This window comes from Mobula birostris, chromosome 4 (genome assembly GCF_030028105.1).
Source record: "Mobula birostris isolate sMobBir1 chromosome 4, sMobBir1.hap1, whole genome shotgun sequence".
Classification (NCBI taxonomy): domain Eukaryota; kingdom Metazoa; phylum Chordata; class Chondrichthyes; order Myliobatiformes; family Myliobatidae; genus Mobula; species Mobula birostris.
This window is the reverse complement of record NC_092373.1, coordinates 58853763-58877146: the sequence shown is the minus strand read 5'-3', so window position 1 is coordinate 58877146 and position 23384 is coordinate 58853763. Positions and strand designations below refer to the sequence as shown.

At 43.2% G+C, this 23384-nt stretch overlaps 1 protein-coding gene across 2 annotated transcripts in view; it reads right to left on the bottom strand.

Moving 5' to 3' along the window:
- Positions 1 to 2746: 2746 nt before the first annotated feature.
- Positions 2747 to 23384, bottom strand: part of LOC140196352 (cholinesterase-like) — a 67534-nt gene continuing 46896 nt past the window's right edge. Inside the window, exon 6 of one of the 2 annotated variants that reach the window (XM_072255403.1) lies at positions 2747 to 2824. The gene's annotated coding sequence lies outside the window, so the exon portion shown is untranslated. Of the gene's footprint in view, positions 2825 to 18392; positions 18477 to 23384 lie in introns of those variants that run through there. The other variant, XM_072255405.1, reaches the window with a different exon arrangement.

Sequence of the window (23384 nt, the reverse complement as noted above, 5' to 3'; positions counted from 1 at the left end):
TCACTCAATCTATGTAGATGTTAAGATCTCCCATGACAACTTCCGTTCTGTTCTTACAAGCCTCAGTTATTTCTTGGTTAATTACCTCTGCCACTGCAATATGAAGATAGGACCGATTAGAGATAAAGGTGGGAGGGTGTGCCTGGAGGCTATGGAAGCGAACAAGGTCCTCAATGAATACTTACCTTCAGTATTCAGTGAGAGGGAACTTGATGACGGTGAGGACAATATGAGTGGGAGGTTGATGTTCTGGAGTATTTTGATATTAAGGGAGAGGAGGTTTTTGAGTTATTAAAATACATTAGGACGGATAAGTCCCCGGGGCCTGACAAAATATTCCCCAGGCTGCTCCATGAGGGAAGGGAAGAGATTGCTGAGCCTCTGGCTAGGATCCTTATGTCCTCATTGTCCATGGGAATGGTACCGGAGGATTGGAGGGAGGCGAATGTTGTCCCCTTGTTCAAAAAAGGTTGTAGGGATAGTCCAGGTAAGTATAGACCAGTGAGCCTTACGTCTGTGGTAGGAAAGCTGTTGGAAAAGATCCTTAGAGATAGGATCTATGGGCATTTAGAGAATCATGGTGTGATCAGGGACAGTCAGTATGGCTTTGTGAAGGGCAGATCGTGTCTAACAAGACTGATGGTGTTCTTTGAGGAGGTGACCAGGCATATGGATAAGGGTAGTGCAGTGGATGTCATCTACATGGATTTAGGTAAGGCATTTGACAAGGTTCGACACGGTAGGCTTATTCAGAAAGTCAGAAGGCATGGGATCCAGGGAAGTTTGGTCAGGTGGATTCAGAATTGGCTTGTCTGCAGAAAGCAGAGGGTCATGGTGGAGGGAGTACATTCGGATTGGAGGGTTGTGACTAGTGGTGTCCCACAAGGATCGGTTCTAGGACCTCTACTTTTCGTGATTTTTATTAACGACCTGGATGTTGGGGTAGAAGGGTGGGTTGGCAAGTTTGCAGATGACGCAAAGGTAGGTGGTGTTGTAGATAGTGTAGAAGATTGTCGAAAATTGCAGAGAGACATACATAGGATGCAGAAGTACGCTGAGAAGTGGCAGATGGAGTTCTACCTGGAGAAGTGTGAGGTGGTACACTTTGGAAGGACAAACTCCAAGGCAGAGTACAAAGTAAATGCAGGATACTTGGTAGTGTGGAGGAGCAGAGGGATCTGGGGGTACATGTCCACAGATCCCTGAAAGTTGCCTCACAGGTGGATAGGGTAGTTAAGAAAGCTTATGGGGTGTTAGCTTTCAGAAGTTGAGGGACAGAGCTTAAGAGTCGCAAGGTAATGATGCAGCTCTATGAAACTCTGGTTAGGCCACACTTGGAGTACTGTGTCCAGTTTTGGTCAGCTCACTATAGGAAGGATGTGGAAGCATTGGAAAAGGTACAGAAGAGATTTACCAGGATGCTGCCTGGTTTAGAGATTATGGATTATGATCAGAGATTAAGGGAACTTGGGGTTTACTCTTTGGAGAGAAGGAGGATGAGAGGAGACATGATAGCAGTATACAAGATATTAAGAGGAATAGATAGAGTGGATAGCCAGCTCCTCTTCCCCAGGGCATCACTGCTCAATACAAGAGGACATGGCTTTAAGGTAAGGTGTGGGAAGTTCAAGGGGGATATTAGAGGAAGGTTTTTTACTCAGAGAGTGGTTGATGCATGGAATGCACTGCCTGAGTCAGTGGTGGAGGCAGATACACTAGTGAAATTTAAGAGACTACTAGACAGGTATATGGAGGAATTTAAGGTGGGGGGTTATATGGGAGGCAGAGTTTGAGGGTTGGCACAACATTGTGGGCTGAAGAGCCTGTACTGTGCTGTACTATTCTATGTTCTATGTAATATTTTTATTTGGTGGCCTATAGATAACTCCCACAAGTGATATTTTTTAGCCTTTCCTTTTCTTAATCTCTACCCAGATGCACTCAACATTCTGCTCCATAGATCTTATATCGTCTCTCACAATCGCCCTGACATTATCCTTAATTAAGAGCACCAACCCACCTCCTTTGCCTTCCTAAATATCTTTCCGTATTACCTGATACCCTTGGATATTTAGTTCCCAGTCATCTCCACCTTGCAACCAGATTTCTCTAATGGCCACTAAATTATATGCCTTGGTACTGATATGTGCCACAAGTTCACTAGACTTGGTTCTAATACTATGGGCATTTAGATGAAGTGCCCTTATACTCATTATCCTTTTAGAATCTAGTAACCTCTGCAATTTTTGCTTTTTACTTTTATGCACTCTACTCCTACTTTTTTCTTCACTAACTCTACCTTTGGTCTCTGCATCGCTTCCTTCTTCCTTCTGTGTGGGTTCCCATCCCCCTGCCATATTACTGGAGACAATTTTCAAGATCAGAGACAGGCTAATGAGATCAGTCAAGATGCATCCCAAGTGACACAGGATGCAGCTCTTTCAAGATACAACAAACCTGATTATTGACTGTACAAACCTCACTTCTAAGGAAAGTCATATGACTGAGATTTGTGCTATATATACTATTCAGTTGCTCGTCATGGTTGGCACTGATTTATTACATCTTAATGCACATCAAGTACCAAGCCATGTATCAGATAAGCACCGAAAAGAATGATTTGTGAAAAAGGTACCCTTTTGTCACCTTGGAAGTCTTACACTAAAGTATTTGGGTACCTGTGACGATGAGAAAGGAAGGTTCTATGTCGGTGCCAGTGTTCCACATTTTCCGACATGGAAATAATCAGAATCAGGTTTATTATTACCAGTATGTGACGTGAAATTTGTTAATTTAGCAGCAGCAGTTCAATGCAATACATAATCTAGCAGAGAGAGAAAAAATAATAATTAATAAAACAAAACATAATAATAAATAGACAAGTAAATCAATTACATATAATGAATAGATTTTAAAAATATGCAAAAACAGAAATAATGTATATTAAAAAGGTGGGGCAGTGTCCAAACCTTCAATGCCCATTTAGGAATTGGATGGCAGAGGGGAAGCAGCTGTTCCTGAATCGCTGTGTGTGCCTTCAGGCTTCTGTACCTCCTACCTGATAGTAACAGTGAGGAAAGGGCATGTCCTGGGTGTTCGAGGTCCTTAATAATGGATGCTGTCTTTCTGAGACACCACTCCCTAAAGATGTTTTGGGTACTTTGTAGGCTAGTGCCCAAGGAGGAGCTGACTAGATTTACAGCCTTCTGTGGCTTCTTTTGGTCCTATGCAGCAGAACGCCCCCTCCACCCCCACCACCCCATACCAGACAGTGATGTAGCCTGTCAGAATGCTCTCCACGGTACATCTATAGAAGTTTTTGAGTGTATTTGTTGACATATAAAATCTCTTCAAACTCCTAATAAAGTATAGCTGCTGTCTTGCCTTCTTTATGTCTACATTGATATGTTGGGATCAGGTCCTCAGAGATCTTGACACCCAGGAACTTGAAGCTGCTCACTCTCTGCACTTCTGGTCCCTCTATGAAGATTGGTATGTGCTCCTTCGTCTTACCCTTCCTGAAGTCCACAATCAGATCTTTTGTCTTACTGACGTTGAGTGCCAGGTTGTTGTTGTGGCACCATTCCACTAGTTGGCGTATCTCACTACTGTATGCCCTCTCATCACCACCTGAGTTTCTACGAACAATGGTTGTATCGTCAGCAAATTTATAGATGGTATTTGAGCTATGCCTAGCCACACAGCGATGTGTATATAGAGAGTAGAGCAGTGGGCTAAGCACACACTCCTGATGTGCATTAGTGTTGATTGCCAGCGAGGAGAATATGTTATCACTAATCTGCACAGACTGTGGTCTTCCAGTTAGGAAGTCTTGGATCCAATTGCAGAGGGATGTCCAGAGGCCCAAGTTCTGCAACTTCTCAATCAAGATTGTGAGAATGATGGAATTTAAAGCTGAACTATCACCGATGAACAGTATCCTGATGTAGGTGTTTGTGTTGTCCAGGTGGTCTAAAGCCGTGTGGCGAGCCATTGAGATTACATCTGCCGTTGACCTGTTGTAGCAATAGGCAAACTGCAATCGGTCCAGGTCCTTGCTGAGTCTGGAGTTCAGTTTAATCATGACCAACCTGTCAAAGCATTTCACCACTGTAGTTGTGAGTGCTACTGGTCAATAGTCATTAAGGCAGCTCACATTATCCTTCTTAGGCACTGGTATAATTGTTGCTTTTTTGAAGTAAGTGGGAACTTCAGCCCGTAGCAGTAAGAGCAGTGAAATTAACCAAAGTTTCTGCTCTTCCTTAATCATTTCAGTTGGTCCTATCCTCATCTCATCCTGATTTGTTATTAAAAGATTAATGCTAATTGAAAGAATTTTACAATAATCTATTGATGGTGTTCCCTTTCTTTCCCAGCACAAATACATTCCAAGGTGCAGCTATACCCAAGGACATAAAGAAATTGCTTCTGTTTCCACCCTTAACCCCTGGATCTAATAGTTTTGCTAATTCCCACTTCTTTTTATTCCTTTCTATATATCCTGTCTACTTCTATTGCAACTTTCACAGAGCTATGGATTTGCACCCCAAGATCCCTGTGCACATCAATTCTGCAAAGTGTTCCACCACTGACAGTATAATTTCCTCAGATTTAACCTCCCAAAGTGCAACTTCTCACTCTTATCCAGATTAAGTTCCAGCTGATATTTCTCTGCCTACATTTGCAGCTGCTCTGTATCCTGTTCAGTATCCGCAACTCTGCCAATTTTTGTGTCCTTTGCAAACTTATTAATTATCCCACCTACATTTTCATCCAAATCCAACACACAGGCACACACACAGCTCCTACACTGATTCTTGTGTAACGCGACTGGTCATAGATCTCCAATCGGAATAATGGTCCTCCACCACTATCCTCTGTGTTCTATGGCCAAGCCAGTTTTGAATCCAATCTAGTCAATTCACACTGGCAAGATACTGTAATTGTAGAAAGCAAGTGAACATCTTCACTACATATAAAACAAAACAGACTCAAAGCCAAAATAATGGCAATCAAGTGATGTTCCAACAGATGGGAAAGAATTACAGTGGAATCCACAGTGGAAATTTATATCACATTGAGAGGATTAGTAATGTGAGACATGCATTTTAAGTAGCATATACTACATGCTACAAGTACAAATTGTAGTATCTTTGATTTCATTATTAATGATTAATAATCAAGGTACTGATGTTAAACTTGACAAAACTGCACAATCATAGCAAGAAACCAATATAACTAGAAACTTCAGTAGGTGATTTCAGCAAGAAATATTAAAATTGAGAACATAATCTAGCATTAGGTGAATGGACTCTATTGCCTTCTCTCACTGGAAATTTATTCCTGTCTCTTCATTGTCACTGGGTCTGAATATTGGAACTTCCTATCCTGTAATATTTTGGGAAAGTTAGAAGTGGTTCAAGAACGTCATCACCTTCTTCTCAAAGTTATATGGAGATGAACAAAAACAATGCTGACTTTTCAAGCACCTCAATCACCTTGAAAATTGAATCCAATTAATTTCTCACTTCCAGACAGGTTTCTAGAGGCCCAGAAAATCCAGATGTTTTGGGGTTAAACTAATTAAGATGGTAAATTCTGAGGTTTGTTCAAGTGGCCAATCCAATCCCTGCAAGTAGTTTCGTTTTCTGCTCCCTTCACTCCCATCCCAAACTGTACCAAGAAATTTACTTTCTGGTAAAATCAGGAACTACTGAATTTGAAAGAGGTTGAGGTTGCTTTTGGATTTTTACATATTTTCACCTCATCAATCCCAAATCTGCCTACTTTGGAGGAGGGGTCAACATGACCAAGCAACAAGGTGCCACATGATGCTGCAAATGAATTTATGAAATGGTAATATGTTAAAGATTTTCATGTCCCTGGTGTTAATGACACTCATGGTGATCACCCTTGAAGAGAAGTAAACCTTTTGATTCTGAGCCTCTTACTCTTCAACTCAAGAACCTGCATTTTTTTCAGAAGCAACATACAGATTGCAAAAAAAAGGTTTTTTTTTGATGACTACAAGAAAACAGAAGTAGTTTTACTTTTCTATTTCCCTTATGAAACTAAATCAGATGACTCTGGTGGAAGGTTGTGTAAGTAGAGAAATAAATAAACCATTTCAAAGCCTCTGTAGTGATCAATAATACTCTAGTTCAACTCATTTGGACATGTCAGGTTTAGAAAGGAAACACATTTTTAATAATAGGTGATTAACTAAATGGCACAACATTTCCTGCTGACAAACAATAAACTATTTTAGTTTATCTAATCTGGTTCAATTTTATTCTGATTATTTTAACTATAGAGGTTTCAATTTTGAAGATAATATTATTAAATAAATGTTATTCTGTCTTCCATTGTCCTAATTACATTGTATAATTTATGCTGGATATACAACACATGGCAAAGCATAACCTTTTGCAACACTGAGAAAAACATTTATAGATGCAGGCTATTAAAATTGAAATGTTGGTATTAACTATTTGTGGTCAGTTACAAATGAAAATTGAAGATTGATTATTGGTGATCTGGCATACATACATTATACTGTATGTATATATGGAACTCTTCACTTAACTCCAATAAAATCCATGTGGTACAATTCCCTGAGATACTGCTGAATAATATGCCAAGTAGTATAGAAATTACTGATTCATTCAATGAATGTTCCCAGAAATGTTGAAAACATTTCATTTAATGCTTCTTACATAAGGACAGATCGTGTTCAACAAGCGATCGGAATGTTAGAGTAGCTAGTAGCGTGAGGATATTACAGTTCAGATTATGGTTTGGAGTTCCAATCCAAGAATAGATGTAGTGCAGAATCTCCTTACAGATTTGGCATGACATCGAAAACTTTGACAAACTTCTATAGATGTGTAGTGGAGAGAATATTGCCTGTCTGCATCAACACCTGGTATGGAAACACCGCTGCCTTTGAACAGAAAATCCTCCAAAAAGTAATGGATTCTGCCCTGTACATTATGGATAAAGCTTTCACAACCATTGAGCACATCTACATGAAACACTGTTGTAGGAAAGCAGCATCCATGATCAGGGATCCCCCCCACCCAGGACATGCTCTCTTCTCATGCTGTCCTCTGGTTGAAGGTAAAAGGACCTCAGGACTCACAGCACCAGCTTCAAGAACAGTTATTGCCCCTCAACCATCAGGCTCTTGAACTAAAGGGGGTCAATTCATTCAACTTCACTTGCCCCATTATTGAAATGTTCCCACAACCAATGAACTCTCTTTCAAGGACTCTTCATCTCATATTCTCACTATTTATTTATATTTGCATTTGTACTGTTTGTTGTCTTTCTGGTTGATCTTTCACTGATCCTGTTATATTATTCTATAGATTTGTTGAGTATACCCACAAGAAATTGAATCTCAGGGTTGCATATGGTGATATATATGTACTTTGATAATATAATTTACTTTGAACATTGAACTTTTGTCCCCAGCCTGTCACTCTACAATAGCCATGAATGGCGTTTCAGATCTTGTGCCATGAGAAATCCTGTGCGGGATCTGAGTGGTGGTTTCAGAGTATGAATGATGGGGAAGATTCGGCAAAATAGAGTTCACCAATTGGCTTCAGAGAAAAAGCGCACACTGACAAATTTGGTATTCTGAATTTGTCAGTAAGTCCCAGGCCTCCATACTTGGTTTGGATGTGCCAAAGGCCCCTACTTGCTTCTATTTTAGCAGCGACTACAAAGCACAATTTTTGGTTTTACATCACCTATTTTATTGAGGTTTTATATACATACGAGTCAAGGGTATTCAGTGAAGTCTACTTTTAATTCAAGCATTAAAATGTTAGAAAATCACATGCATTTATTATTCATAGCTGATAAAAACACCATCTGTACAAGAACATTAATTTACCATTTTTAATCTGTTTAATTATCTATAAAAGTTTTTAGTTCATCACACTTCAAAATACATAAATAATTTGAAGGGACAAAGTCAGTCATTTCTTTTTTTGTTCTAACTCAGAGCTGTGAATTCTGAAAGTCGTCTCTTTTGCCTTTATTTGCAAAAGATCATTTTGATATTGGAGTTGGTTTATTATTGTCACATGTACAAAGATACAGTAAAAAGCTTGTCTTACATATCATTTATACAGATCAAATCACTACATGGTGCATTGTGGGAAAATAAGGTAAAAGCTGCAGAGAAAGTGCAGTGCAAGTAAATAATAATGAGGTCGATTGTGTGACCAAGTGTTGATCTTACTGTACCAGGGAACCACATCATACTCTTAAAAAAAAGCCATACTTACACCATGTGGTATGTGACTTTTGCCCAATGGGAAGAGGGAATGTCCAGAATGGGTGGGGTCTTGGATTGTGCTGGTTGCTTTCCTGAGGCAGCAAGTGGAGGAGGATGGATGGGCTAATGTCACGTTTCATCCCCAGCAGCTGCATAACAGAGGACTCTCTGATCTATGGGCTGTTCCCGGGGACGCACATGGAGACTAACATCCAGTGCTGCTGGTAGATCATCAACTCGGTGAAAGATGCTTTTTGGTCGGCCCGAAACTTGATGATCTACCAGCACATGGAGACGTCTGTGGCAGAATGCTGCTGACTGGCACATTCTCGGCTGCAGGAGTACGCGCTGAAGGACACATTGAAACTTGGTGCGGCCACTGCAAGGGCCCGGTGGGGAAGGACCACGGTTTAGGTTTCTTCTCCCGCAGGAGTGGGAGGGGTCGGGTGGCGGGGAGTATTCCCCACAACAATGGTGTGGGAAGGTGAACCAATGGAGTGCCACGTGGGTGGCCAAAAGTATGGATATGTACAGACCATAATGGAAACGTATGTAAAGGAAGGAAAGTTATTGAATGGTTTATTGTATATAATTTTATTTTTCAATAAAGTATATTTTGAAATTTTTAAAAAAGTATAGACACTCGTCGATAGAGGGGAGGCTGGTTCTGTGATGTGCTGAGCTGTGTCCACAATTCTGCAGTTTTTTTTTGTAGCCAAATGCACAGTAGTTGCCATATCAATGACTGTTGTGCATTCAGACAGAAGGCTTTCTTTCCGTGGTGCATTAATAAATATTGGTAAAGTTCAACAGAGGCAAGTCAATTGTTTTTTTTAACTGTCTGAGGAAGTAGGGGTGTAGGTGAGTTTTCTTGGTCATGCCTTCAACAGGACAGCTTATTGCTGATGTTCACTCCAAGGAATTTGAAGCTCTCAACCTTCTCAACCTCACACCATTGTACACAGGAGCATGTGCACCACCCCTTTCCTGAAGTTATTGTCATGCTACTAAGTCACTAAGTCTCTATCTCCTTCCTGTACTTTGACTCACTGTTATTTGAGATTTTGTCCATTATGGTGGTATCATCTGCAAATTTGTAAATGGTGTTAGAGCAGATTCTGACCATGCAATCATGAGTGTATAGGGCGTAGAGCAGGGGGTTGAGGAACACTCACAACATGCTGGAGGAACTCAGCAGGTCAGGCAGAATCTGTGGAAACGATCAGTCGATCAGTCAACGTTTCGGGCCGAAACCCTTCATGAGTCCGACCTGCTGAGTTCTTCCAGTGTGTTGTGAGTGTTGCTTTGACCCCAGCATCTGCAGAGTATTTTGTGTCTACAAGGGGGCTGAGGAGGCAACCTTGTGGAGCACCAGAGTTCAGAATAATTGTGGTGGAGGTGTTGCTGCCTTTACTTATTGAGCATAGTTTGTTCTTCAGTAAGTCAAGGATCCAGGTGACTCTCAAGCTATTCTAAATATATGTTCATCTTAACAGAATAATGCATCATTGCGCACTGTGAGAAACTGCCTATGTTTACTTGATATAAAAGGACATAGGAGGCAATGATCATAACATGATTGAGTTCACTGTGAAATTTGAGAATGAGAAGCCGAAATCTGATGTGTCAGTATTTCAGTGGAGTAAAGGAAATTACAGTGGCACGAGAGAGGAACTGGCCAAAGTTGACTGGAAAGGGACACTAGCGGGAAGGACGGCAGAGCAGCAGTGGCTGGAGTTTATGCAAGACAGATATATTCCAAAAAAGAAGATATTTTCTAATGGGAAAAGGATGCAACCGTGGCTCACAAGAGAAGTCAAAGCCAAAGTTAAAGCAAAGGAGAGGGCATACAAAGAAGCAAAAATTAGTGGGAAGACAGGGGATTGGGAAGTTTTTAAAAGCTTGCAAAAGGAAACGAGGAAGGTCATTAAGAGGGAAAAGATGAACTATGAAAGGAAGCTAGCAAATAATATCAAAGAGGATACTAAAAGCTTTTTCAAGTATATAAAGAGTAAATGACAGGTGAGAATAGATATAGGACCGATAGAAAATGATGCTGGAGAAGTTGTAATGGGAGATAAGGAGATGGCGGAGGAACTAAACAAGTATTTTGCATCAGTCTTCATTGAGGAAGACATCAGCAGTATACCGGACACTCAAGGGTGTCAGGGAAGAGAAGTGTGCACAGTCACAATTACGACACAGAAAGTATTCAGGAAGCTGAATAGTCTAAGGGTAGATAAATCTCCCGGACCAGATGGAATGCACCCTTGTGTTCTGAAGGAAGTAGCTGTGGAGACTGAGGAGGCATTAGCAATGATCTTTCAAAAGTCAATAGATTCTAGCATGGTTCCAGAGGACTGGAAGATTGCAAATGTCATTCCGCTATTTAAGAAGAGGGCAAGGAAGCAAAAAGGAAATTATAGACCTGTTAGTTTGACATCAGTGATTGGAAAGTTGTTGGAGTCGATTGTCAAGGATGAGATTACAGAGTACCTGGAGGCATATGACAAGATAGGCAGAACTCAGCACGGTTTCCTTAAAGGAAAGTCCTGCCTGACAAACCCATTGCAATTTTTTTGAGGAAATTACAAGTAGGCTCGACAAGGGAGATGCTGTGGATATTGTGTATTTGGATTTTCAGAAGGCCTTTGATAAGGTGCCACACGTGAGGCTGCTAAATAAGGTAAGAGCCCATGGAATTACGGGAAAGTTACATACGTGCATAGAGTGTTGGCTGATTGGCAGGAAACAGAGAGTGGGAATAAAGGGATCCCTTTCTGGTTGGCTGCCGGTTACCAGTGGTGTTCCACAGGGGTCTGTGTTGAGGCTGCTTCTTTTTACTTTGTACATCAACGATATGGATTATGGAATAGATGGCTTTGTGGCTAAATTGCTGATGATACAAAGACAGGTGGAGGGGCCAGTAGTGCTGAGGAAACAGAGAGTCTGCAGAGGGACTTGGATAGATTGGAAGAATGGGCAAAGAAGTTGCAAATTAAATACAATGTTGGAAGTTGTATGGTTATGCACTTTGGTAGAAGAAATAAACGGGCAGACTATTATTTAAATGGGGAGAGAATTCAAATTTCTGAGATGCAACGGGACTTGGGAGTCCTCGTGCAGGATACCCTTAAGGTTAACCTCCAGGTTGAGTCGGTGGTGAAGAAGGCGAATGCAATGTTGGCATTCATTTCTAGAGGAATAGAGTATAGGAGAAGGGATGTGATGTTGAGGCTCTATAAGGCACTGATAAGATCTCACTTGGAGTACTGTGGGCAGTTTTGGGCTCCTTATTTAAGAAAGGATGTGCTGACGTTGGAGAGGGTTCAGAGAAGATTCACTGGAATAATTCCGGGAATGAGTGGGTTAACATATGAGGAACGTTTGACCGCTCTTGGATTGTACTCCATGGAGTTTAGAAGAATGAGGGGGGGACCTCATAGAAACATTTTGAATGTTGAAAGGCATGGACAGAGTGGATGTGGCAAAGTTGTTTCCCATGATGGGGGAGTCTAGTACAAGAGGGCATGATTTAAGGATTGAAGGGCGCCCATTCAGAACAGAGATGCCAAAAATTTTTTTCAGTTGGAGGGTGGTGAATCTGTGGAATTTGTTGCCACGGGCGACAGTGGAGGTCAAGTCATTGGGTGTAATTAAGGCAGAGATTGATAAGTATCTGAGTGGCCAGGGCATCAAAGGTCATGGTGAGAAGACAGGGGAGTGGGACAAAGTGGGAGATTGAATCAGCTAATGATAGAATGGCGGAGCAGACTCCAATGGCCGACTTCTGCTCCTGTGTCCTATGGTTTTATGATCTTATGGACAATGTAAAATTTTCAAGCCTTTCCATATTATATCCTAATGGTAATCTGAGAACGTTATTTTCAGATTATTTTGAAGCACGTATTTTGCATTATATGGCTATAGTTTTCTAGGAAAATACCATGTATTTATAATTCAGTTTAACATTCCTTGTGGATTTCCTTTCAGCTTGAGATGAAGGACATGCAAATTTATGCTTGCTTTTCAGACAGGGTGCTAATAGAAATATGTTAATGAAATTTACATAATGCGATGATTGGCATTTGCATGAAGAAACATTGTGGAAGTGGAACAATCAAGATAAACTTGCGAAATGATTTGCAAGCATTTGCATGCAATAAGACATCACATTTTGAAAAAGGTCCAAGGTTTGATGGAGCGGTCACAATTAGATAGCATTTAAAATGGTTCAAACAAATAGGAACATTTCTAGAGGCAGGCAGTTACACATTAGGAAAGAGTAATATCATGGAAAACCTTAGAATACAATCAAAACAGCCTTGCAGAGGATGTTGAGATTTTTTTTTCACAGAGAGAGCTACCTGGCCAGAAAAGTAATAGATGTGAATAATATTGAAGCATTTGTAATAACTTTTCATTTTTTGAGATATCACATTGTTACAGGAAAGACTAGACATGCTCAGCATTTAAAAATTATTATTTGATTTAAATGATTAAATATAATTAGTTTCTTCAAGCCATGAAAGACATCAGCGTTGACACACACTAATGGGAATAGATGCTCTAAAAATAGGCATTGTGGCATTGTTTATGAGTATGGAGTACTTTATGCTTGACTTCTCTCTCTACTATCAAAAGCTCTGTTTCTGTCACCAAATCTGCACATAATCTTTTGTGAAGAGGGATAATGATGTTCTGATAGTGGTTGCAAAACAAGGTGCCTGCTGTGTCCCTTTAACTATGCTGCATTTAATCTACAAATGTTATGATCAGGTAGCATGAGTAGGTGTGATGATTTTATATTATATTAGTGAAAGGGATACTCCAAACTTACAATTTAATGATTTTTTAAAAAAAAAGTTTGGGCCAAATAAAAAGACTAGGCAGAAGTAACCTGACATTCAAAAGGGCTGCAGGAAAATTCTCACATGAGGGAGAAAGCTGGCACTGAAAGACCCATGGCTAGAAATTAACCCTGATGCCAGCAATAGAAGATTTGCGGATTCCGTCTTGAATGTTGTTTAAACCCTGAGCGAGACTGAAGTGCAGATCCTGATAATGCAGGGCTCCTGTGTGTTCCAAAGGTGAGGCCTTAAGATTCCCTTCTACTACATGTTGTACCCACTGATTTGTTCAGTACACATTATTCCTAAACAACTTCCCTTGCAGGACCTCCCATCTCTTCTTGTTCCTTCACAATCCCATTCATCCATCCACTACCAACATTCAACCTCATCTGTATGTGGTGTAATGCCTCTCCATCACAGTGACCCCCAACAAATATTATTGACCCAACTCTTCAGCACATGCTAGTACTTTTACTTCCCTATTTTCAGAAGAGAATTACCAAAATGAGGGGAATTACTGAAGGTGGACATCTGGCAGTATCACAACCAGCAGCTACAGAGAAGAAGGTAGATCAGTCTCAAAGTGTTTGGCTCTCAGCAACCTGTTGGCAGATTTAAATATCATGCAGCTACATGAAGTGCATAGCTACTCATTTTCCTGTAATATCAACAGCAAATAGGACATGATTGCATGCATTTCAATCATAATTAATCAGGCATTTCTAAATATGGCCTTTAATTTTACACAGGTCCTTCAAGAGACGGACACAGCTATGAGGGCAACTTCTCAGAGAAACTCATTCTGTCTGAGGGCATATCATCACAAGATTATATTTATCACAAGTGAGAACAGTTGTGAGTAACAGTGGTGGAGGATCAAGATGCAGGATGGTCCAAGATCTACATGTAGATATTGTATTAGTGAACAGGATACTTTTGGACCAGTCTTTCCAACCATGGTGTGTATCCTTGAATTGAGATTACAAGAGACTGATTCAAGCATGAGTAGCAGGCTATTGCAAATATGTGTAATTAAGAATTCATCCATAGAAAAAGCGGCCACTAGAACTCACCCTATATTCCATTTAAGTAGCCTCCAACCTAATGGCATGAATATTGATTTCTCCTTCCGGTAAACAAATTTCTTCCTCTATTCCCCATTCTGACCTTTTACCTCTTCCTACCTGCCTATTATTTCTCCCAGGTCCCCCACCCCCCATTCCCGTTTTCCCATAGTCCACTCTCCTCTCCTATCACATTCCTTCCTCTCCAGCCCTTTATCTTTCTTACCCACCTGGTTTCACCTGTCATCTTCTAGCTATCCTCCTTCCCCTCCTCCCCACCTTTTTAGTCTGCCATCTTCCCTCTTCCTTTTCAGTCTTGAAGAAAGGTGTTGGCCTGAAATGTCAACTCTCTATTCAGTTCCATTGGTGCTGTCTGATCTGCAGAGATCCTCCAGCATTTTGTGTGTGTTGCTTTGGATTTCCAGCATCTGCAGACTTTCTCATGTTTAGAAGTAGGGTGTTGCGTTGAGGATAAAGCAGATAATCTGCGAATGAAAACTGTTGTTAACTGTTTACTTTATATGTGTTGTGAAAAATCACTTATATATATTACCATATGTCATAAGAAAATGAAATAATGTAGCGGTGTGCCACACACAGCGCTAGAATAACAACACGTAGTCGGTGAGTTGGAGTTGCGATAAAAAGAGATTTATTCAAACTTCACAGCCTCCTTTAAAGCCATCCCCGAGCGGGACTGCTGTGTGGAATGCATATTCGCAGACTCTTTCCGCTGGCGCAGCATTTTCCCCTCTGCCGGCGCGCGCTGTTTCGTGAGCCAGTTCGAGTGCGCTGGAAAGTGGGTCGCCACATAACCCCCCCACCCCCCAGAACTGGGGATACATCCCCCAATGTCCACAGTCTGGATCGGCCTCTGTTTCGGGGGTCTGCCTCCGCACCGTGGTGCTTGAGCCCGGACCGGCTGCGCCAAGTCCACATGGGCCGGTTTGAGTCGGTCCACCGCAAAAACCTCCTCTCTCCCCCCAATGTCCAGCACGAACGTGGACCCGTTGTTCCTGATCACCTTAAACGGCCCCTCATAGGGCCACTGTAGCGGTGCCCGGTGTCCACCCCGTCGCACATAAAGAAACTTACAGTTCTGCAGGTCTTTGGGTACGCAGGTCGGGCTCAGTCCGTGCTGTGAAGTGGGGATGGGGGCCAGGTTACCGAGCTTCTCACGTAGTCTGTCCAGGACTGCTGCAGGTTCTTCCTCTTTCCCCCTTGAGGCTGGTATGAACTCTCCTGGATACTACCAGGGGTGCGCCATACACCAACTCGGCCAACGACGTGTGCAGATCCTCCTTGGACGCCGTGCAGATTCCGAGCAGGACCCAGGGAAGTTGGTCCACCCAGTGAGGCCCTTCCAGGCGGATCATGAGAGCCGACTTCAGGTGACGGTGGAAACGCTCCACTAGTCCGTTTGACTGTGGGTGGAAGGCAGTTGTGTGGTGTAGCTGTGTTCCTAAAAGGCTGGCCATAGCTGACCACAGGCTGGAGGTGAACTGGGCGCCCCTGTCGGAGGTAACGTGGGCTGGTACCCCGAAGCGTGCTACCCAGGTTGTGATTAGTGCTCAGGCACAGGCTTCAGAGGTGGTGTCGGTGAGCGGGACCGCCTCTGGCCATCTGGTGAACCGGTCTATCATAGTTAGGAGGTATCGCGCTCCTCGTGACACTGGCAGGGGCCCCATGATATCCACATGAATGTGGTCGAACCTCCGGCGGGTGGGTTCAAACTGCTGCGGTGGAGCCTTGGTGTGCCGCTGCACCTTGGCCATTTGGCACTGCATCCACGTTTTGGCCCATTCACTGACCTGTTTACGAAATCCATGCCACACAAAGCTGTTGGTGACCAGCCGGACGGTTGTCCTGATGGAGGGGTGCGCTAAGTTGTGAATGAATTCGAAAACCCGCCGGAGCCAGGCTGCTGGGACGACAGGGCGGGGTTGGCTGGGAGCTATGTCACATGGTAGGGTCCTCTCACCTGGGCCTACGGGGAAGTCTTGGAGCTGCAAACCGGAGACTGCAGTTCTATAACTAGGGACCTGATCGTCTGCCTGCTCTGCCTCCGCCAGCGCTGCATAGTCCAGCCCCGGGACAGGGCCTGTATGGTAGGTCTGGATAGTGCATCCACCACAACGTTGTCCTTTCCCAAGACATGCCGGATGTCCGTCGTGTACTCGGAGACGTAGGACAGATGTCGCTGCTGGCGGGACGACCAGGGGTTGGACACCTGCGTGAACGCAAAGGTAAGTGGTTTGTGGTCCATGAATGCGGTGAAGGGCCTACCTTCTAAGAAGTATCTGAAATGCCGGATTGTGAGGTATAGTACCAATAGCTCCCAGTCGAAAGCACTGTATTTAAGTTTGGGTGGTCATAGGTGTTTGCTGAAGAACGCTGTTTTGATGATGAGTGCTGTTTTGGGGATGTCGTCCGGATGTACCAGGATTTGATGGTATCCCCGGACGAGATCTACCTTGGAAAAGATCCTTGCGCCGTGTAGGTTTGCTGCAAAGTCTTGAATGTGCGGCACAGGGTAGTGGTCTGGCGTTGTAGCCTCGTTCAGTCTGCGGTAGTCACCGCATGGTCTCCAGCCCCCCGTTGCCTTGGGCACCATGTGCAGGGGGGAGGCCCATGGGCTCTCGGACCGTCGTATGATCCCCAACTCCTCCATCTTCTTGAACTCCTCCTTCGCCAGTCAGAGCTTGTCTGGGGTAAGGCTTCGAGCACAGACGTGGTGGGGTGGTCCCTGGGTCGGGATGTGGTGCTGTACTCTGTGTCTGGGCATGGCTGCCGTGAACTGCGGTGTCAGAACTGATGGGAAATTCGCCAGGACCCTGGTGAATTCGTCGACAGACAGCGTGATGGAGTCCAGGTGTGGAGCTGGCAACTTGGCTTCACTCAGGGTGAACGTTTGAAAAGTCTTGGCGTGGACTAGTCGCTTCCCTTGCAGGTTGACCAGCAGGCTGTGGGCTCGCAGAAAATCCGTCCCCAGGAGTGGTTGGGCCACGGCGGCCAGTGTGAAGTCCCATGTGAACCTCCGGCTGGAGGTGAACTGTAGCCGCACCGTGCGGGTGTCGTAGCTCCATATTGTGCTGCCATTTGCGGCCCTCAGGGTGGGTCCCGGTTCTCTGTTGAGGGTGTTGTAACTCGCTGGAGGTAAAACGCTGATCTCCGCTCCGGTGTCGACCAAAAAGCAGCGTCCCAACTGCTTGTCCCAGACATACAGGAGGCTGTCCTGATGGCCAGCTGCCATAGCCATCAGCGGCAGCTGGCCCTGGCATTTCCCGGGAATTTGCAGGGCGGTCTACAGCGGCGGGCCTCTGTGCCCCACTGCTGGTGGTAGAAGCACCATTGTTCGTTGGGCTCCTCGCTCCCATCACTGGGTTTTGTAGGCTCTGCTGCCGGGCCTGGTCCGGTCTGCTGTTGGGCATGAGGCTTGGTGATTTGTGCGACGGACGCCCCTCTCTCCTTCTTGGCATTCCACAGCGCATCTACCTGGGCTGCCACCTTCTGAGGGTCGCTGAAATCTGCGTCGGACAGCAGCAGGCATATGTCCTTGGGCAGTTGCTCTAGGAACGCCCACTCAAACGAAGCAGGGTTTGTGTCCTTCTGCCAGGGCCAGCATTTCGTTCATTAATGCCGACGGTGACCTGTCTCCCAAACCATCCAGTTGCAGTAAGCGGGCAGCTCGCTCGCACTGTGAGAGTCCAAAAGTCCTTATGAGCAGGGCTTTGAATGCTGTGCATTTGCTGTCCTCCGGGGGCAAATGTATAAACTCCTCAACTTGTGCAGCTGTCTCCTGGTCGAGGGAGCTCAGCACGTAGTAGTAACGAGTGGAATCCGAGGTTATCTGCCAAATGTGGAATTGGGCTTCTGCTTGTTCGAACCATAGGCGAGGTCGCAGCGTCCAGAAGCTTGGCAGTTTTAATGAAACTGCATGAACAGATGTGGCGTCGGTCATCTCTGGTCCAAATATCATTTGGGCCGTCAGGGCCACCAATTGTAGCGGTGTGCTACACACAGCGCTAGAATAACAACACGTAGTCGGTGAGTTGGAGTTGCAATAAAAAGAGATTTATTCAAACTTCGCGGCATCCTTTAAAGCCTTCCCGTTCCCGCCGTCCCTGGGCAGGACTGCTGTGGGGAATGCATATTCGCAGATCCTTTCCACACGTGGGAATTTCCCCCGCTGGTGAAGATGGCCTGGCGCTCTTTTTGGGGCCGGCCTCTCTGTCGGCGCGCGTTGTTTCGTGAGCCGGTTCAAATATGCTGGAAAGTGGGTTGCCACAATAACATAAAATAAGCCAATATTATTTAAATTATTTTCCTAGTTGTAAAACAATACAATATAAACAATCCTTTCTGTTAAGTTAATTTAGCTACTTGATACGAAGAGCATGACAATTTTTGACCAGGAGAGTTGTTTTAGTATGATTTCCTAATCCTCAGCATCAGTAACTGTTTCAATCACATTTTTAACTTAGTGTCTCATAGCGATTAACGAGCCTGGCACTGACTAAGACTGCTAATTAAATTGTCAAGGTGGAGAAAAGAAACTATGTAGAGCAATGAATTTAAATATTTTGCTTTAACTAACTTGGTGCATTTCTGTGTTTGAACTAACGACAAGTGACGGATTAAAAAATCAGCATTATTTTCATAATTATGAAATTAATCCTCATGATGGTGGCATCCTGAATTAGGGATGGAGAGTTAGGATAAGGTCCTAAAGTACAAGATTGAGATTTTTTTCTTCAGATGCCTCTAAGTCTTCAAAATTCTTTCTTAGAAGGCTAAGGATATTGAGGCATTAAGCATACTCAAGGCTGATGTTGAGTTTTAGGGGAAAATTACAAGTGTTGGTTAGGAACATGAATTTAGGCCTATAATCAAACTATGGTATTATTTAATGGTGCAGCTGGTTCAAGGGGCTATTAGCCCACTCCTATATATTTGGACAGCAAGAATGCATACACCAGGATGCTCTTTATTGATTACAGCTCAGCATTTAACACCATCATCCCCTCAAAACTGACTAGTAAACTACAAGACCTGAGCTTCAATAGCCCCTTGTGCAATTGGTTCCTGGATTTCTTCACTTTTAGGCCCCAGTCAGTTCAGATTAGCCAAAACATCTCCTCCGCAATCATCATCAGCACAGGAGAACCACAGGGATGTTTACTTAGCCCCCTGCTCTACTCACTTTACACCTATGATTGTGTGGCTAAGTACAGTTCCAATATCACTGTTGTGGGCCGTATCAAAGGGGGTGGTGAATCAGCATACACAAGGCAGTTGAAAACTTGGTTGAGTGGTGTAATAACAACAACCTCTCACTCAATGTCAATAAAACTTCAGGAGAGCAAAACCAAAGGTCCATTAGCCAGAACTCATTGAAGGATCAGAGGTGGAGAGGGTCAGTAACTCTAAATTCCTGGCAGTCACCATCTCAGAGGACCTGTCCTGGACCCATCATATACATTTCATTGCAAAGAAAACACAACAGTGCCTCTACTTCCTCAATAGTGTGCGGAACTTCGGCACATCATCGAAAACCTTGGCAAACTTCCGTAGATGTGTGATGGAAAGTGTGCCGACTGGCTGCATTAGAGCCTGGTATGGAAACATCAATGCCTTTGAGCAGAAGCTCCTACAAAAGATAATGGATTTGGCCTAGTACTTTATGGGTAAAACCCTCCCAACCATTGAACACATCTACATGAAATGCTGTCATAGGAAAGCAGCATCAGAGATCCTCACCACTCAGGCCACACTCTTTCCTTGCTGCTGCCATCAGGTAGAAGATACAGGTGCCTCAGTTGCACATCACCTGTTTCAACAATAGTTACTACCCCTCAACCATCAGGTTCTTGAACAAAAGGGGATAGCTGCACTCATTTAAGGACTCTGTTATATTGTTATTTCATTCTTGTTATTTATTGATACTGATGTTGCAGTTGGTTTACAGTTTAGAGCTACTATGGTATAGATTTGCTAAGTATGCCCGCAGAGAAAGAATTTCAGGGTTGTATGTGGTGATATGTATGTACTTTGATAATAAATTTTACTTTGAACTTTTGATATTATTATAACCTCATATCTTTTTCTCATATCTTGAACTATTTATGCAATAGCTTATGGAATAAGACAATAGGTTTTCTCATTCCAATGTCATTTGGGGTTCATGGATTTCACGTTATCATTTGCAGACACTAGTAATAATAACAAAATAATGTTGGTTCTTGTTTAACTTATTAACTGAGCCGCAAAGAAACTGAATTCAGGAGTGCCATAGTTATAAGGTCATAGAAAAGTACAGGACAGAAACAGGCCATTTGGTCCATTTAGTCTGTGCTGAAGTATTGAAACTGCCTACTCCCATTGACCTGCCCAAGGCTGTGTGCTTACTCCCCGCTCTACTCACTTTATACTTATGAATATAATGCTAAACACAGCTCCAATGCCATATACAAGTTTGAAGATAACACCACTGTTGTTGGCTGAATGAAAGCTGGTGGGGACGAATCAGCATATAGGTGGGAGACTGAAAATCTGACTAAGTCATCCTCTCACTCAATGTCAGCAAGACCAAGGAGCTGATCAATGACTTCAGGAGGAGAAAAATGGAGGTGGATGAGCCACATCTCATCAGAGGATCAAAAGTGGAGAGGGTCAGCAACTTTAAATTCCTCAGTGCATCATTTCAGAGGATCTGTCCAGGGTCCAGTATACACGTAAGTGCAATTATGAAAAAAAACACACTTGTGCCACTACATTCTTAGAAGTTTGAGAAGATCTGGTATGTCATTTATAACTTTGACAAACTTCTATAGATGTCTGGTGGAGAGCATTTTGACTCGTTGCATCACGGCCTGGTATGGAAACAACAATACCCTTGAACAGAAGATCATACAAAAAGTAGTGGGTATGTCACAGTCCATCATGGGTAAATGCCTCCTCACCATTGAGCATATCGACAGAGCGCTGTTGCAGGAAAGCATCTACACCAAGGACTCTCCACAATTCTGGCCATGCACTCTTCTCACTGCTGCCATCAAGAAGGTGGTACAGGAGCTTCAAGACCCACACCACTAAGTTCAGGAACAGTTATCACCCCTCAACCGTTAGGCACTTGAACCAGTGTGGATAACTTCACTCAATTTCACCTGCCTCACAACTTGTGGACTCACTTATCTTCTCAATATTCTTTGCTTATTTAATTATTATTATTTCATGTTTTTTTCTTTTATATTTGCAGATTGTTGTCTTTTGCACACTAGTTGTTTGTCTATCCTGTTGAGTGTGGTCTTCCATTGATTTTATTATGTTCCTTGGATTTTCTGAGTATGCCTGCGATAAAATGAATCTCAGAATTGTAAATGGTGACATACAGTGTTTATAAAAAGTATTTCCTCCACCCCAGAAGTTTCCTAGTTTTTTTGTCATACAACATTGAATCAGAGTGGATTTAATTTGGCTTTTTTTAACACTGATCAACAGAAAAAGGCTGCACTGTGTCTAAATGAAAACAGATCTCTACGAAGTGATCTAAATTAATAACAAATATAAAACACTAAATAATTGATTGTAAAAGTATTCACCTCCTTCAAGTCAGTATTTAGTAGGTGCAACTTTGGCAGCGATTGCAGCTTTGAGTCCGTGTGGATAGGTCTCTATCAGCTTTGCACACCTGGACACTGCCACTTTTCCCCATTCTTCCTTACAAAACTGCTCGAACACTGTCAGATTGCACGGGCATCACGAGTGAACAGCCCTATTCAAGTACAGCCACAAATTCTCGATTGGATTGAGGTCTGGACTCTGACTTGGCCACTTCAGGACATTAAATTTGTTGGTCTTAAGCCATTCCTGTGTCCCTTTGGCTTTATGCTTGGGGTCATTGTCTTGCTGGAAAATAAATAGCCTCCCAAGTCGCAGTTCTCTTGCAGACTGCATCAGAGTTTCCTCCAGGATTTCCCTGTATTTTGCTGCATTCATTTTACCCTCTACCTTCACAAGCCTTCCAGAGCCTGCTGTGGTGAAGCATCCCCACAGCATGATGCAACCACCACCATGCTTCACGGTAGGGATGGCATCTTTTTGATGATGTGTGGTACTTGGCTTACATCAAACGTAGCGTTTTGTATGATGGCCATAAAAGCTCAATCTTGGTTTCATCAAACCATAGAACATTCTTCCAGCTGACTTCAAAGTCTCCCACATGCCTTCTGGTAAACTCTAGTCAAGATTTCATGTGTTTATTTCAACAGTAGTGTTCTCTTTAGCACTCTCCCATAAAGCTGTGACTGGTAAAGCACCCAAGCAACAGTTGCTGTATGTGCAGTCTCCCCAATCTCAGCCACTGAAGCATGTAACTCCTCCAGAGTTGTCATAGGTCTCTTGGTGGCCTCCCTCACTAGTCCACTTGTACAGTCACTCAGTTTTTGAGGACTGCCTGCTCTAGGCTGATATACAGCTGTGCCATATTCTTTCCATTTCATGATGATTGATTTAACTGTACTCCAAGGGATATTCAGTGACTTGGAAATTTTCTTGTGTCCATCTCCTGACTTGTGCTTTCAAATAACCTTTTTTTTGCAGAGTTGCTTGGACTGTTCTTTTATCTTCATGGTGTAGTTTTTTGCCAGGAGGCTGACTCACCAGTAGTTGGACCTTCCAGATATAGGTGTATTTTTACTAATTGAATTGAGACACTTTGACTGCACACAGGTCGTCAAAAAAAGATCTCCATTTAACTTAGGGTACGTCCGCACTACGCCAGATAATTTTGAAAACAAAGCTTTTTCTCTTCATTTTGCCCTCCTGTCCACACTGAGCCGGCGTTTTCAGCCCCCGAAAACGGAGATTTTCAAAAACACTCTCTAGAGTGAATAAATCTGAAAATGCTTAATATCCGGCGTAGTGTGTGTGGGGTAAACGGAGAGATTTAAAAACGTTGTCATGACAACAGCACAACAATGCTTTTTCTGCTACTGCTTGGTACTGAGCAAGCTGTTATAACGCGCAGTTGGTGTGAACGGTGTGAGAGTTAAATTGTAAAGTGAGCTTTTTTGACTATTTAAAAACGCTGTCATGACGGGCCGGAACAGATGTTCGTTGTTTTCTTGAACGCCACCACCTAACAATTTCAGAACAGACAGCAACGAGACTGAAGCC